Source organism: Elephantulus edwardii, unplaced genomic scaffold (genome assembly GCF_000299155.1).
Source record: "Elephantulus edwardii isolate Elephantulus edwardi_28Jun2011 unplaced genomic scaffold, EleEdw1.0 scaffold00225, whole genome shotgun sequence".
Lineage (NCBI taxonomy): Eukaryota > Metazoa > Chordata > Mammalia > Macroscelidea > Macroscelididae > Elephantulus > Elephantulus edwardii.
The window spans coordinates 4,523,959-4,530,700 of record NW_006399975.1 but is presented as its reverse complement, the minus strand read 5'-3'; the positions used below and the strand labels follow the sequence as shown (position 1 = coordinate 4,530,700).

General features: G+C 38.7%; 1 pseudogene; it reads left to right on the top strand.

Moving 5' to 3' along the window:
- The first annotated feature begins 5,777 nt into the window (after nucleotides 1-5,777).
- On the top strand, nucleotides 5,778-6,325 carry LOC102865220 (annotated as a pseudogene).
- Nucleotides 6,326-6,742: the final 417 nt, after the last annotated feature.

Genomic DNA, 6,742 nt, shown 5'->3' with positions numbered 1-6,742 from the left:
ACTGGCACAGGATAGAGCATGGTTTAGGGCTGTTGTACATAGGGTCGCTGAGTCGCAAAAGACTCTACGGCACATAACAACAACAAACAACATTATCATTGACTTGTTAATTTGATCCCATATAGGGAAAAGTGAGTTCTGGTTGTTTAACGGCAAGAAACTGGGCCGCAATCCCAAAGGCACATGGTTGAGGCCACCAGCTGCTCTGTGGGAGAAGCATGGACCATCTCCTCCTGTGAAAACCTTTGGAGGGTTGTTTCCAACTCTACATTACACAACAACAACAATTGATTGAAGTTAAAAAGAATACAGTCTTCCAAGCAGATATTCTTTACTAGTTAAGTTAAACCATTGTTTGGTTTTGAGAAGCCTTCAGCGGTTATTTTTGTTTAAGGCTGAAAGATTACCTCAAGGCAATAGGCCCATCCATCCTCTAGGCTGAAATGATGTTCTCTGTTTTCCTCTCCTTTGATCAATATTCTTCTATGTTGTTGTTGATTGTCTTCAAGTTGAGCATGACTCATAGCAGCCCTATAAACTTTTGGCCTGAAGTTCCTCTACAAGTATCACATTTCTCAAAAGTACACAGAGTTTCCAGAAGCATGTTGTTTAGGAAGTGGATATTTATTTTGTCATGTTGAGACATAGAAAAATATATAATGATTCAACAGTTTCTACATGTGCAATCTAGTGATGTTGATTACATTCTTAGAACTTTGCAACCATTGTCACTCTCTTTTTCTTGATTATTCTCTTCCATTAAAGTAAACTTACTGTTCCTTTTAGATTCCTATCTTTTGAGTTGTTGTCAAATTGATTCCACTTAGATAGTTTTTTTAAAAAAGCACAATACAGCTTAATATAGACCTTTCCCCTCCCCTATTAGTTAAATTACTATTTAAGTGTAAGAAGACTTCTGAGAATATTTTTGTTTTAAGGTTTAAAAATTAATAACTCAAAGCAATAATTTCAGGGATTTATCCAGTTGTTATGACTCTGAGCAGTCTAGAATACTTAAGTATTTAAAATACTGTTCTGCATTTCCCCCTATCAGGCTGCTGAAGATTCTTTTATAAAATCTTTATCAAAATATTCAGTAATGATATGTGGGCACCATTCAGCTCTTCTGGTCTCATGGCAGAGGAGGCAGGTATACATGGAATCAATTAGTTACACATTTCATATCTTCCTTCTATTCCTAAGTTTCCTTCTTCCTCTGTTGTTTCAGGTGATGTTGTTGTTGATTGCCATCCAGTCGGGCATGATTCATAGCAACCCTATGAATAAAATTGTTTCTCAAAGTTCATAGTGTTTCCAGAAACATGCTGTTAAGGAAGTGGAGTCATTCCTGCTTCCAAATTTCAGGTGATAGAGATTAATTATTGAGCCTTGTACACGCACTTGCAAGCTTTTAAGACCCCAGGAATAATTTTACAACCTGTTGTTGTTGTTGTTAAGTGCCATTGAGCCAGAGATAACTCAGAGTGACCTTATGAATGAAAGACCTGGACCCTATTGTATAACTTAACAATCTAGAATGTAGAAAAGGAGAAGTAAACACATTATTATATTAACTAATTGAGTTGTCCTGAAATATAATAGTCTAACCCTCCAAACTAAGGAGCCAAATCCTGTGAGGTGGGTGTTTGGTTGTACATGAGCAATCTTATTGTTGTTGTTAGGTGCTGTTGAGTTGAGCACGACTCATAGCAACCCTATAAACAAAAGATCTGAACTCTGCTCTATCCGACACCATCTTTACACTTCCTGACACAGAAGATCCCATTACAGCAGTCACCTTATCAGTCCACCTGGTGAGGGTCTTCCTTTCTTTTGCCACCCCTCACTTTTGTGTGTGTGTTTATGTGTCTTAAGTATATCTGTCAACATAACCTCGGACAATTCAACTCAAAGTCCTAGTGTCTTTACTCTTTGAAAGAGTTGTAATAGATAATCTGAAAGATCCAAGTTTCTTAAATGTGTTATGATCTTTTTATAAGAAGATTATTTGAAATTTACTAAACCCAAAGATTTGGAATATTAGCATATGTGAAAGCATGGAGATGAGAGAAGGCAAGTTTGATAAATGAACAAGAATTGGTGTAGAAGGAAATATTAGCTCAACAGGTGTGGACAATGACATTTCCACTTCAATGACTTTCATACTTTGCAAAGAACTGTCTGGTGCATTGTCTTGCTTGAATCTCTCTCTCTTAAATAGTTTTATTTTTTTCAGAACAGTCTTATATTAATACAAAATTGTACTACTAGGGAGCTCTGGTGGCCTAGTGGTTAAGGAATTGTACTTCCAACCCATAGGTAAGCAGTTAAAATCTACCAGCTACTTCATGGGAGAAAGATGGACAATTACCTCTTGTACTATTTAAGGTCTCTGAAAATCTTCTGGAGGGTTAGTTGTGCCTTGGTTCTGATTTGATGACACATGACAACACATTGCAAGTACAAAGTGTCATATGTGATTTACCCCCTCCATTATTTCTCTTTAATTCCTGCAATATATTAGTTACAACAGATTAACAATACAGATACACTATTTGAAATGATATTTGGGCAATATGGTGACTTCCTAAGGTAATATTTGTAAAATATTTTGATTCTGAAATATCATGTTTTTGTTTTTTGTTTTTAATTTTTTTTATTTTTTATTTTATTATTTTTGTGTGCGTGTACCGTCAAATCAGATCTGACTGGTACAGGAGGAGATTGCCCCTCCTTCCCCGGCAGAGCATCTGGTGGATTCGAACCGTGCACCTCTGGGATTGTAGTTGCAGCTTCTTGCCACTAGGCCACCAGAGCTCCCCTGAAATATCATGTTTTTGAAATAAAATAGATGTCTTGGTAGTAAAGAAAGGAAAGGTGATTATGAAGCTCATCTCTGCATCATCTTTGTGCTGTAGAAGTTGTTTTCTGAACTTATCAAAGACACTTGCATTTCTCAGCTACTTTGCTCAGCTTTTCTTATTCTCAATTGTTTTAGTTTAATTAGAAGGCCAAACTCTCCCCCCACCCCTCTTTATAAGCATAGCTTTAAGTTATGGCAACTGTGACATCTGGTTATTTTGTACTTTTCTAACTTGTTAACAGTTTTAGTTTGCTTGGCTCCACTATCAATGTTCTTTGTACCAGCAGCCAGGAAATTAAAAGATGAATTGCACTGGGTAAGTCTGCTGTCAGAGACCTCTCCAAAGTACTGAAGAGCAATGATGTCAGTTTGGAGACTAAGGTGTGACTGATCCAGGTCACACAGTCTTTGCAACTATTTGTTATGCACGAGAAAGCTGGACAATGACTAAGGATGATAGAAAGAGAATTGATGACTTTGAGCTGTGGTGCTGGAGAAGAGTAATGGGTATACCATGTATTGCTAGGAGAACAAATAGGTTTGTCCTAGAGAGGGTGAGACCAGGCTGCTCCTTGGAGGCAAGGATTCTGAAATTTCGTCTGACATACCTTAGACATGTTGCAAGGAGGGACCAGTCCCTTGGAGAGGGACGTCATGCTTGGAAGGGTGGAGGGACAGTGCAGGAGAGGAAGACCCTTGATGAGATGGACTGATTCAGTGACTGGGGTAATGGGTGTAGGTGTGTCAGAAACAATAAGATTGGCACAGATAAAGTAGGATTTAGGGCTCTTGTGCAAAGGGTCACTCTGAGTCACAGGCAACTCAATGACACATAACACCAATAAAACAACAACTTTTTCAAGAATAGGAAAAACCTTTAGAAGGAGATGTGGTGGCAGAGTGAATATGGTATGTATTGGGCTGCTAATCAAAAAGTTGGTAGCTTGAATCCATCAGCCACTCCACGGGTGAAAAACGAGGTCATCTAGTGCCATTAAGATTTTCAACCTCAGAAATCCAATTAGAACATTTTCACGAGTTAGAGTCAACTCAATGGAAATGAGCTTGTTTTTTGTTTCCAAGAGTAAAGAGGACAGTAGTAGTGAAGGTGGTTTTTGTTGTTAGATGTTGCTGTGTCAGGTATGACTCATACAGACTCTGTGAAGAAAGCCCTGTCCTGCACTATCCTCACACTATCTGTCGGGCGCAAGCCCATGGTGGCAGTCACTGTGTTAGTCCATGTTGTTAAAGGGTCTTCCTCTTTTTTGTAGACTACCTTTCCTAACATTATGTCTCTCTCTCAGGATTGGTTACTCCTGAAAATATGCCCAAAGTAACTATTATTTTCAAACAAAGCGACTTACCTTCTTCAATAATTTTGAAGATGGGTTGTGCAAAATACATGCTATTTTTAGAAAGACTGGATAACAGAATGAACATTTGACTGTGAACAGGGAGCCCTGTTTTAGACCTTGTTTTGCTATCAAATGAATTGGTACAATTTTGGGCAACTCATGTGATTCTGAGTTATGATTTCCTCATTTGTGAAATGGCAGTAAACACCTAGTTTCTTATTTAAATGGAAGTTTAGTCCATGTCTAGGACAATGTTTAGCATAGACCAGGAACCTGGTAAATATTTAATAAATAAATGACTAGATTTTTATTTAGATAATATATGTAGATATATACTAATTTTTAAATTAAAGCTATTATTACTGTAACAAATTCCCTAGAACATTCTTATTATTATCCTTATTATCTTTAACCTTCTGGTGGTGAAATGACAGTGTAGGTTATTACCATTTTCTAATCCCTGTTGCAAGTCTTGATCTGGGGATTTTATGAAATCTCAGCATTATGAAAAACTACCAGCTGTCACAACAAGGCCATAGTCACCAAGTCTTTTGTAGGAACAAAAGGAGGTTATTTAAAGGGACAGAGAAGTCAAGGAGTTGGTTTAATCAGGGAGGTACTATTTATGTAACAGGAGAGAAGAAAGGAAATTGAATGCATTATTTCTTTTAGAAAGATCAACACAAGTCTGGTTCCTCTGAGGCAGAGGTTAAAGATGTCTCAGTTGCCCGGCTTTTCCAAATTATTGTCCCATTCCATCATATCTAACACCAGCCATTTCTGCTCTCCTCAGTAACCAATTTAGCGTTATCTAATTTGTTGCAATGCTTCACAGAACTCATGCGCTATCAAGGAAAGGGCCCACATGTTTGTAGAGGCCGTCAAGTCTCAAATCCATGGGTCAGGCACTGGTCTGGAGGCCTCTTCTGACTCACATAGTTGCAGGCACTGACAAACACAAATTAACGGGCAAGTCAATAGGCTGCTCATTCACAGGGCTGCTCTCTCTTCCTCTCTTTCATTGTTGCCACTATGTTGGAACATATTCATAGCTGACCCTCAAGTGGGTTTCTAAGGCTAAGTATTGCTTATAAGGAGATTGTCAAATTGTCTCCTGAGGAGCTGCTGGTGAATTTGAAAGGTAAGAGAGTCAAGGTCTTTGGGTGAGCCGTACAATTGCCTATGGACTACACCACTAGGGCTCCCTGCAAAGCTGCAGAAGCTGCCAGATCAGGCCAGGTTATAGCTTGCTTGTTGTAAGGGCTGTTATTTCTGTTAGGCACCACCAAGTTGACTCTGACTCATAACAACTCTACATAGTACAGATTGAAACTCTACTTGATCCTCTTAAACTCACAAGCTCTGCTGTACTTAATTCCATTGTTGCAGCCACTGTTTTAATTAATCTTGTGGAGGTTCTTCCTCTTTTTTTACTGATCCTCTACTTTTCAAAGCATGAAAGCTTTTTCCAAGGACTAGTCCCTCCCGAAAACATCACTCATTAGTCTCTGCAACACTGGCCACGATCTTCTGTTCAGTGAACATTTCCAAGGAGGAAAATGGATCACTCCCATCATATTAGGATGAGTCATATGAACCATATGGACCACATGAACCACAACAATACTACATCCTCCCATGCCCCTCGCATGGTGACATGATGATGGTGAATATGTCTTCTACTTTGGCTTTAAGAATGTGGAACTATTGTTTTCTGGTTTAGTCATCAATACAGTTGGAGAAATGGCTGGATCTTTTGTCGCAGTGTTTTTATTAGCGATATTTTATGAAGGACTCACAATAGCCTGAGAGAGCTTGTTGCTCAAGTCACAAGTCAGCATTCACTGTAATTCCATGCCTGTCCCAGGGCCAAATGGAACCATCCTATGGAGACACACAAAACTGGAGAGGCAGATGCTGAGCTTTCCTCACTTCTGCAAACAGTGCTGCATATCATCCTGGTGGTTATCAGCTACTTCCTCATGCTCATCTTCATGACCTACTATGAATTCTTGTGCATTGCTGTCACGAAGGGGCTGGCACAGAATACTTTCTTTTGAGCTGGAAGAAAGCAGTAGCTGTCAACATCACTGAGCACGGCTATTAACATCAGACTTCCATGGTGTGACCTTATCAATTGCAACAAGAAGCAGATTGAGACTGGAAGACATGATTCCTACTCCTTTCTTATTTCTTGTCTTCTCACATATACACACAGAACACATAGTACTCTTAACACACAATGGTCTCTTGAATTAAAATTGCAATCTCCTCAGACTTTTTTCCTCCTAATCTGAGATTTCCATTTTGAGGATATTCCAATTATGAGCTGTCGTCGTCTTCTCCTTATTTTAGATTCAAGCTGTATGTTTTTGATTAATCCAGGTAGTTTACATGATTCCTTAATCCATTGCCATGATTTCCTGATTTCTTTGTAATTTGGAAGGGTTTTTGGAGGTTGACAAGCTTTGTTTTGTTTTTAAAAACAGATGTTGTAGATTTGGTTTTGTTCTTAGTGAATGTT